The sequence below is a fragment of the Panthera uncia genome, chromosome B4 (genome assembly GCF_023721935.1).
Source record: "Panthera uncia isolate 11264 chromosome B4, Puncia_PCG_1.0, whole genome shotgun sequence".
NCBI classification, from domain to species: Eukaryota; Metazoa; Chordata; class Mammalia; order Carnivora; family Felidae; genus Panthera; species Panthera uncia.
This window is the reverse complement of record NC_064809.1, coordinates 73,403,350-73,414,422: the sequence shown is the minus strand read 5'-3', so window position 1 is coordinate 73,414,422 and position 11,073 is coordinate 73,403,350.

The window sequence follows — 11,073 nt, the reverse complement described above, 5'->3', positions numbered from 1 at the left end:
GACAGAAGATGTTCCACTGGAATGAAAGCATAAAGAAGCATGAAATATTCACCTTCTTTTTGTGCCACCTCAGAATCTCTACTTTATTCCATGTGTGCACATCTTCAGTGTGCTCATCTTTTACACGGATTTTTAAAACATCTACTCTCCCTCCCTCCCAGGATTCTTCCCTCACTTGATTGCCAACCTCACAGGTCCCGAACTCTGAACCAGACCATTAGTACTCTCGTGGCTCCTCTCCCACAAATAACTCTGGAGACCTTCATATAATTTTTCAGTTTAGTCTATGACTGAATGGTTTCATCTCCTTGAACTGTCCTTTGATTGTAACCTACAATACTACTGGTCAAACTGTATCCAATACACTTCTTGAAGAAGTGATTCTAATCATCTCTGGTTTCTTGAGTCACACAGTGTTTCACTCTCCATTCAAAAGCTTGTAAGAGTTCGATATTACTTTATAATAACATGCTATATTTATTATATTTCTACTCTTCATGTGTCTCTCTCTAGTGTATTTGGTTATTTAATTCCAAGGACAGTTTCAAAATGTATGTGTGTGTGAGTATATGCATGTGGTGGGAAATGGGGTTAAGAAAGGAGATTGCTAGGAGTGCCTGAGTGGCTCAGTTGGTTGAACATCTGACTCCTCATTTTGGCTCAGGTCATGATCTCATTGTTAGTGAGTTCCAGCCCGGCACCGGGCTCTGTGCTGACAGCTCAAAGCCTGCTTGGGATTCTCTCTCTCCCTCTCTCTTCACCCCTCCCCTGCTCATGCTCCCTTTCTCTCTCTCAAAAATAAATAAACATTAAAAAAAAAAAAAGAAAGATTTCTGATCTATATTTTTAAGATTAACCCTCTCCCACCCCAAAAATTCAGATTCATAAGACATGTTCAGTTCCTCAGTTTGAACAGTCAGGATTTGCATCTCCTCTATATAAGCCTATGACCACAACTTTTAATTCTACAGTGCTCCTGAATAATTATAAACTTACCTGGTTGGCATTTAAAGATTACTCAATTTTTGAAGTAATTTCTCTACCAGCAGAGAACCTGTTTTACTTGGTCTTTTCTGTGATGGGTATTTTAAGCATTGCCCAGGTGGTTCTGCTACCTCTGTGCTACAGAATCAGGCACGAACTGGTCGGACCAGACTTGCCCCGGTGCCCTCATTACTCTCCTATTCTCTGCCTTGACTTCAGCTGAGACTCTGTTGAAAATTTTCCCTACAAATCTTGACCTAAATCCTACCTATTTTTCCATCTCACCTTAATTTCTATTTCTTCCCTTGTATAGCTGTCTTGATTACCTCCTTCCCTGCCTGGATGGATTATGGAAAATAATGATCCTTATTATTTCACTGGTCCCAATTATATCTAGGTATTATCAAATGTTTAGCTTTTTCTCTACCAGGAGATCTCAACAAAACTTCAGGGGCTGCATTATTTCAAATTTTAGAATATGGAAATTGAATCTGAAAATGCTGTGGTAACTTCTGGTGTTGAGAGGATTAGTGGATAAGCTTAACATCCCTCCCAGGTCTGTGAAGCTTCCATATCTGTGCTTTTTACACTCTGACTGGCTGACATTCATCTGACATTCATTAAGCACGTCTACTTCTCTTCACTCTATGTTCTCTTTTGTCGCTTACTCTCTGAACTGTTTTGGGCCTTCACCTGGGTATCTGTCTTACTCCGGCTTTTAGTAGGATGTATGAGTAGTGTTTCTTTTTCCTCCAAATGTGTTGCTTGTTTAGGAAGAATACATTTGGTATTTAATCATCCATATTATCTTAAATCCCGAGCATACAGCAGAATGAAAGGCAATAATGGGTGCTGAGGATTTGTTAAATGTAGAAAGAATGAAAGAATAAAGTAAATATGACATGTGCTTTGTTAGAGGAATATACCTAGCTTTAATTCTAACTTTAGAAATAAACAAAACTGGGGCGCCTGGGTGGCTCAGTCAGTTAAGCATATGACTTTGGCTCAGGTCATGATCTCACGGTTCGTGGGTTTGAGCCCGGCGTTGGGCTCTGTGCTGACAGCTCAGACCCTGGAGCCTGCTTGGGATTCTCTGTCTCCCTCTCTCTCTGCCCCTCCCCCACTCACGCTCTATCCCTCTCTGTCTCTCAAAAATAAATAAATGTAAAAAAAAAAAGAAACAAACAAAACTTGGGGTACCTGGGTGGCTCAGTTGGTTAAGCATCGACTTCAGCTCAGGTCATGATCTCACGGTTGGCGAGTTCGAGCCTGGCAATGAGCTCTGTGCTGACAGCTCGGAGCATGGAGCCTGCTTCAGATTCTGTGTCTCCTTCTCTCTCTGCTCCTCCCCTGCTCGTGCTCTGTCTCTGTCTCAAAAATAAATAAACATTAAAAAAGTAAAAAAATAAATAAACAAAACTGGAGGATGCCTGGGAAGTGGTGGAGAAAGGTTGCAAAGACGGAAGACTTATCTTTTGTCGTAATAATTGGTACCTAAAGGTTCCTTCCCCCAGGGAGCAGCTCATTCTTACTAGCTAATTTCTGTTCATGCTGGGAGGGTGGCTTAAAACCATGACATTTATGTGTACATTCAATTGTCCACCCTGTCAATTCAGTAATCTATCCATCTGTGTTCCTGTTCAATTATTTATCCATTAATTTATCAGTTCTCTCATTTACCTAATTATTCAAAATATTATGGGTCTACTTTGTGCAAGGCCTCCTACTTATAACAGATTGGCCAAACAACCTTATCTAATGTTTGTTGAACTGTTGTGTGAATACACTTATTTGTCCTGCTTTTCCAGTCATACATTTCTAGCATTCATAGCTGAGTTCTTGTGTTGGTTAACTTTTTTTATACCCAGCTTGAAACCTCAGACTCTTCCTTTAGTGAGTCTTCTTTTCTGGTATGTAACTCTTTGCAATAATCATAACCTGTCACCCAGAATTCTGAATTGACTCTGAATTTCCCAGCTTTCATCTGGGGAATTTCACCACAGTGTCATGTTATTCTGGCCCAGAGAACTCACAAGAACAGGTCCTATTCCTGCGGAGTGAGCCAATGTCCTGCTTTTCCTTTCTTTTCGTCTTTGTTTCTTTCTTTTTATTTATTTATTTATTTATTTATCTATCTATTTATTTATTTATTTATTTTGAGAGAGGGGGAGAGAGAGAGAGAGAGAGAGTGAGCGAGCGAGCTTGCAAGCAGGGGAGGGGCAGAGACAGAGGGAGAGAGAAAGAATCCCAGGCCTGCTCTGCACTGTTAGTTCAAAGCCCAATGTGGGGCTCAATCTTATGATCTGTGAGATTATGACCTGAGCTGAAACCAAGAGTTGGTTGCTTAACCAGCTGAGCCACCCAGGTGCCCCATCTTTTCTTACTTCTTATTTAAACAAGTTCTCATATTCCCACCCCTTATCAGAACCCATATTCAAATCACCTCTCTGTTCTATCTGGTGAGTAACTTGCAGCCCAGTATGATAGCTCAGATTAATTCAGATTCTGCAGTGAAGGTGAACAACCAGAAGGAAAGTTCAGTTCCTGCTGTCTCTGAATTTATAAAATCTCACTGGAATAAACGGTTTCTTTTGTTTTTCAGTAGCAAAGTAAACAGTCAATTCAGTACATTTACTTTAACTGGAAAATTTCTCAAGATTTATAATTTACTCTTTGATTTTGGCCATTTTCTCCATATTTACTCTCTAGTTTTTTCCATATTTGTTCTCATTGGAGACCTGGCTACAATCCCATTTTTATTTTTGGCATGTAGCCCAAGCAAACTCCAGCATAACTGAAGGACTTTTGGAGCAACCGTGAGTTAGAGACCCGATATTTGAAAACCTCTGTTCTATGCTGAGGACCCACAAAGCCAACCCATCAGGAAGGCAGGTGGAAGCCCAACTTGTGAGATTCTGTGATTTGCTCCCCCTGGAACCTAATATAGATCCTCTGACTGTGACCAACTGAGGACAGGGCTTCATTTCAACCATGTAGTGAAAGCTAAGCACTAATTTCAAAGTCTCTTCACTTACCTTGTGAGAGGGAACAGTGGCTTCAATTCACATTGAAGTTGAATGTCTATTTTGAAATTCAGAAAAAGGTGAAGAGAGAGAAGTTTGAGTCCTCACATAAAGGAGGGTGGAAAGTAAGAAAGTAGAACCCAGGGGGATCGTTTTCCACAAAATGTGTTATTTACCACTTTGCCTGTATAGCTGTGTTTGAAACTTCTCAAATAGGCTGCTTCTTGCTATCTCGTATGTTTATGTCAGATATCACCTTAAAGAGAAGTGAAGCAGGAAATTGCATTTTCTGGGTCATTTAAAAAATAATCACAAATAATTATCACCATCCATCCTATGATTTTTGGCTGAAGTTTATGCTCCTGTGAATTCATTTTACTTAAATTAGCGTTTGCCTAAATTTAAGATTCAATCAGTTCTGAGAGGCAAAGAACATCAATTCCATTATAAATTATTAACTTGTTTAGATGTAATAATCTTATATCATTTCAAGAAGACATTCCAAGAAAAAAGTCTCAACAGTTACCTGTTTGGTGAAATCACACAGAAAATATTAGTTGATTATATACATGACTGGATAGATAGATTAATGAAGATAGGATGAAAGGCAGGTCTAGTGCTGCAAGGCAGAGATGGTCTGGGTAACTATTTTTGGAAATATAGAACCTTTGATGTTCTGAGGCCACCTGAAATGGGAAGAAGGGCCAAATTCTTGTGGTCTGTATGCATGGAAGACAAACTTCAAATATGTCAATATTTTCCTTAAAATCTTCTCTGATTTCTGCTATTTCGCTTCCCCTTTAACCACTAATATTGATGACCAGAGTTGATGGAGTGGTTAATAATATCAGAAAAGTAAATTATTTTTAGCACATGCATTTAGGGTCTAAGAGAAGGAGGATCTCAGACTACTGAAGTCTATCTACTATGATGTGCTTTTACCCATTCCTCCCCAGACTGAGAACCTCTTAGCTCCTGGTTTCAGTTTTCCAGACCAATGCAGATTCCATAGTCGCTGTAGACTCAATGCTAGAGAGCATAGAGAGGATTTATTTAGTAGATGCTAGAAACAGTTGAGGATAAGAGCCTCAAAGGAGAGAAATATCCACAAAGGTCCTAGTGGTTGTAACTTAGTCTGCAGTACAAGCAAAAGATGATGAGAGAACTTAAAGCAAAAGGAGTTGCCTAAGACAAGTAGGTACAGAAGACTAGATAAAAACAGAAACTGGAAATCTCCAGAGGGGAATGTGGGGAACCTTTAGAGAAATCATAGAGGTCTGAATTTTTCTGGCACAAAAGTCATCTTCTGGCTCTAGTCTTACCATAGTATAAGAAGTCGTCTTTGGTCAGGTGTTCACTATGCACAGGAGAACCACTATTTCTCTAGCCTAATTTTAGAGTGCATACATGTTTTCTATTCACAAGCTTCCAGGAGGGAAGGAAAATGTCTACTCTCACTCACTAAATACAGTGGGAAACATTCAAATTCTGAAAGGAGCACAAGAGAGACTTCTCTCATGTCATGTCAGACCCAATCACAGAGGCTACTACTCACTTATCTTTCTGAGTTTATACACTGGACAAAGAATATCAGTGAATTGAGTGATTTTCAGATACAATCTAGCTGAAGGGAATCAGATAGTCTGGTGGATCTCAGCAGTGCAAGGAAGCTGTAATCCCTGAGGTCATGGTCTGAAGCCAGACTTTAAGCTCATTAACTGGAAGAGTGAAGTTTGTAGAAGTCCTAGGGGATTCTCACAGATATAGGCTATAGAACTTTAGGGATGAAGTTTTAACTGGCCTTTGAAAGTAGGCAAGCTGGGAAGTCTTTTCCTGCTGGCCACTTATTAGGAAATTATTAAGGAAGGTATATAGTGAGATATAATTAACCTAACAGGTGACTTTCCCACATCATAAGGAACTGTATCTTTAAACAGCTGGGCCGAACATTTTCTGATTAAATCTATTAAAAAATCAGAAACGGTTACTTATTCAACTATCTGACTCATTGGATGCATCTGTGAAACCTCATTCTATGCAGTAGTATGGCAAAGAGCAGTGTGGAGACTAACATGATCCCAGGTCCAGCCTCACATCCTCATGGGAGGCATCTTTATCTCTGAAGATGAGTTGTTGGACATTAATGAGAAATTTCTCAACTTATATGAAATTTTTTCTTTAAAATGTTGCTATTTTTGGAGTCTGGGGAGGGGACAAAAAAAGTTTCCATTTTTATTAAAAAAAATTTAAACTTGAGATATAATCAACACGTAACATCGTATAAGTTTAAGGTATAAACGTGTTGATCGATACATTCGTATATTGCAATATGAGTGCCATTGAAGTATTAGTTAACACCGAATAATTATAATATATAATATATAATCATAATTACTTAGTAAATTAAAATATATATGTCACATAATTATAATTTCTTTTTTTTTTTGTGGTGGGATCAAGAGCTAATCTCTTAGCAAGTTTGATGTTTGTAACAACACAGTACTGTTGCCTATAATCACTGTAAGGAATTTTAGATCCTCAGGGTTTATTTATCTACTGGTTGCAAATTTGTATCCTGAAACAAAATCTATCCAATTTCTCCATCCCCTCAACCTCTTGTAACCACCATTCTATTCTCTCATTTTACAAGTTTGGCTTTTTTTACATTTCATCTGTAAGTGATACCATACAGGATTTTTCCTTTTCTGTCTAACATATCTCATTTGGCATAATGCCTTCAAGGGCCATCCATATTGTTGCAAATGGCAGGATTTTCTTCTTTCTTGTGGCTGAATAATATTCTCTGTGTGTATATATATTTGTGTGTGTGTGTGTATGAGTGTATATATTATATGTATATGTATATATACTATCATCTGTGTATATGTATGTGTGTATACACACACATACACATATAATATATACATCTTCTTCATATGTTCTTCCCCTGATGCACATTTAGTTTGTTTCTGTCTTGGCTATTGTGAATAATGCTGCAATGAATAAGGGAGTGCAGATATCTTTTCCAGGTATTGATTTCATTCCCTCTGGGTATATACCCAGAAGTGGAATTACTACATCATATGACAGTTCTATTTTAATTTTTTGAAGAACCTCCATACTGTTTTCCACAGTGGCTAAACTAAATTACATTCCCACCAACAGTGTACAAGGGTTTCCTTTCCCCCACAGCCTCACCCTCACTTGTTTTTTTGTTTTGTTTTGTTTTGTTTTTAATTTACATCCAAGTTAGTTAGCATACAGTACAACAATGATTTCAGGCGTAGATTCCTTAGTGCTCCTAACCCATTTAACCCATCCCCCCTCCCACAACCTCTCCAGTAACCCTCTGTTGTTCTCCATATTTAAGAGTCTCTTATGTTTTGTCTCCTCCCCCCCTCCGTGGTTTTATATTATTTCCGCTTCCCTTCCCTTATGTTCATCTGTTTTGTCTCTTAAAGTCCTCATATGAGTGAAGTCATATGATGCTTGTCTTTCTCTGACTAATTTCACTTAGCATAATATACTCCAGTTCCATTCACATCGTTGTAAATGGCAAGATTTCATTCTTTTTGATTGCCAAGTAATACTCCATTGTATATATATACTACATCTTCTTTCTTTTTATTTATTTATTTATTTATTTATTTATTTATTATTTTTTTAATATATGAAATTTACTGTCAAATTGGTTTCCATACAACACCCAGTGCTCATCCCAAAAGGTGCCCTCCTCAATACCCATCACCCACCCTGCCCTCCCTCCCACCCCCCATCAACCCTCAGTTTGTTCTCAGTTTTTAACAGTCTCTTATGCTTTGGCTCTCTCCCACTCTAACCTCTTTTTTTTTTTTTTTTCCTTCCCCTCCCCCATGGGTTTCTGTTACGTGTCTCAGGATCCACATAAGAGTGAAAACATATGGTATCTGTCTTTCTCTGTATGGCTTATTTCACTTAGCATCACACTCTCCAGTTCCATCCACGCTGCTACAAAAGGCCATATTTCATTTTTTCTCATTGCCACGTAGTATTCCATTGTGTATATAAACCACAATTTCTTTATCCATTCATCAGTTGATGGACATTTAGGCTCTTTCCATAATTTGGCTATTGTTGAGAGTGCCGCTATAAACATTGGGGTACAAGTGCCCCTATGCATCAGCACTCCTGTATCCCTTGGATAAATTCCTAGCAGTGCTATTGCTGGGTCATAGGGTAGGTCTATTTTTAATTTTCTGAGGAACCTCCACACTGCTTTCCAGAGTGGCTGCACCAATTTGCATTCCCACCAACAGTGCAAGAGGGTTCCTGTTTCTCCACATCCTCTCCAGCATCTATAGTCTTCTGATTTGTTCATTTTGGCCACTCTGACTGGCGTGAGGTGATATCTGAGTGTGGTTTTGATTTGTATTTCCCTGATAAGGAGCGACGTTGAACATCTTTTCATGTGCCTATTGGCCATCCAGATGTCTTCTTTAGAGAAGTGTCTATTCATGTTTTCTGCCCATTTTTCACTGGGTTATTTGTTTTTCGGGTGTGGAGTTTGGTGAGCTCTTTATAGATTTTAGATACTAGCCCTTTGTCCGATATGTCATTTGCAAATATCTTTTCCCATTCCGTTGGTTGCCTTTTAGTTTTGTTGGTTGTTTCCTTTGCTGTGCAGAAGCTTTTTATCTTCATAAGATCCCAGTAATTCACTTTTGCTTTTAATTCCCTTGCCTTTGGGGATGTGTCGAGTAAGAGATTGCTACGGCTGAGGTCAGAGAGGTCTTTTCCTGCTTTCTCCTCTAAGGTTTTGATGGTTTCCTGTCTCACATTCAGGTCCTTTATCCATTTTGAGTCTATTTTTGTGAATGGTGTGAGAAAGTGGTCTAGTTTCAACCTTCTGCATGTTGCTGTCCAGTTCTCCCAGCACCATTTGTTAAAGAGACTGTCTTTTTTCCATTGGATGTTCTTTCCTGCTTTGTCAGAGATGAGTTGGCCATACGTTTGTGGGCCTAGTTCTGGGGTTTCTATTCTATTCCATTGGTCTATGTGTCTGTTTTTGTGCCAATACCAAGCTGTCTTGATAATGACAGCTTTGTAGTAGAGGCTAAAGTCTGGGATTGTGAGGCCTCCTGCTTTGGTCTTCTTCTTCAAAATTACTTTGGCTATTCGGGGCCTTTTGTGGTTCCATATGAATTTTAGGATTGCTTGTTCTAGTTTCGAGAAGAATGCTGGTGCAATTTTGATTGGGATTGCATTGAATGTGTAGATAGCTTTGGGTAGTATTGACATTTTGACAATATTTATTCTTCCAATCCATGAGCAGGGAATGTCTTTCCATTTCTTTATATCTTCTTCAATTACCTGCATAAGCTTTCTATAGTTTTCAGCATACAGATCTTTTACATCTTTGGTTAGATTTATTCCTAGGTATTTTATGCTTCTTGGTGCAATTGTGAATGGGATCAGTTTCTTCATTTGTCTTTCTGTTGCTTCATTGTTAGTGTATAAGAATGCAACTGATTTCTGCACATTGATTTTGTATCCTGCAACTTTGCTGAATTCATGTATCAGTTCTAGCAGACTTTTGGTGGAGTCTATCGGATTTTCCATGTATAATATCATGTCATCTGCAAAAAGCGAAAGCTTGACTTCATCTTTGCCAATTTTGATGCCTTTGATTTCCTTTTGTTGTCTGATTGCTGATGCTAGAACTTCCAGCACTATATTAAACAACAGCGGTGACAGTGGGCATCCCTGTCGTGTTCCTGATCTCAGGGAAAAAGCTCTCAGTTTTTCCCCGTTGAGGATGATGTTAGCTGTGGGCTTTTCATAAATGGCCTTTATGATCTTTAAGTATGTTCCTTCTATCCCGACTTTCTCAAGGGTTTTTATTAAGAAAGGGTGCTGGATTTTGTCAAAGGCCTTTTCTGCATCGATTGACAGGATCATATGGTTCTTCTCTTTTTTTTTGTTAATGTGATGTATCACGTTGATCGATTTGCGAATGTTGAACCAGCCCTGCATCCCAGGAATGAATCCCACTTGATCATGGTGAATAATTCTTTTTATATGCTGTTGAATTCGATTTGCTAGTATCTTATTGAGAATTTTTGCATCCATATTCATCAGGGATATTGGCCTGTAGTTCTCTTTTTTTACTGGGTCTCTGTCTGGTTTAGGAATCAAAGTAATCCTGGCTTCATAGAATGAGTCTGGAAGTTTTCCTTCCCTTTCTATTTCTTGGAATAGCTTGAGAAGGATAGGTATTACCTCTGCTTTAAATGTCTGGTAGAACTCTGCTGGGAAGTCATCTGGTCCTGGACTCTTATTTGTTGGGAGATTTTTGATAACCAATTCAATTTCTTTGCTGGTTATGGGTCTGTTCAAGCTTTCTATTTCCTCCTGATTGAGTTTTGGAAGAATGTGGGTGTTTAGGAATTTGTCCATTTCTTCCAGGTTGTCCAATTTGTTGGCATGTAATTTTTCATAGTATTCCCTGATAATTGTTTGTATCTCTGAGGGATTGGTTGTAATAATCCCATTTTCATTCATGATTTTATCTATTTGGGTCATCTCCCTTTTCTTTTTGAGAAGGCTGGCTAGAGGTTTGTCAATTTTGTTTATTTTTTCCAAAAACCAACTCTTGGTTTCGTTGATCTGCTCTACAGTTTTTTTAGATTCTGTATTGTTTATTTCTGCTCTGTCCTTTATTATTTCTCTTCTTCTGCTGGGTTTAGGCTGCCTTTGCTGTTCTGCTTCTATTTCCTTTAGGTGTGCTGTTAGATTTTGTATTTGGGATTTTTCTTGTTTCTTGAGATAGGCCTGGATTGCAATGTATTTTCCTCTCAGGACTGCCTTCGCTGCGTCCCAAAGCGTTTGGATTGTTTTATTTTCATTTTCGTTTGTTTCCATATATTTTTTAATTTCTTCTCTAATTGCCTGGTTGACCCACTCATTCGTTAGTAGGGTGTTCTTTAACCTCCATGCTTTTGGAGGTTTTCCAGACTTTTTCCTGTGGTTGATTTCAAGCTTCATAGCATTGTGGTCTGAAAGTATGCATGGTATGATCTCAATTCTT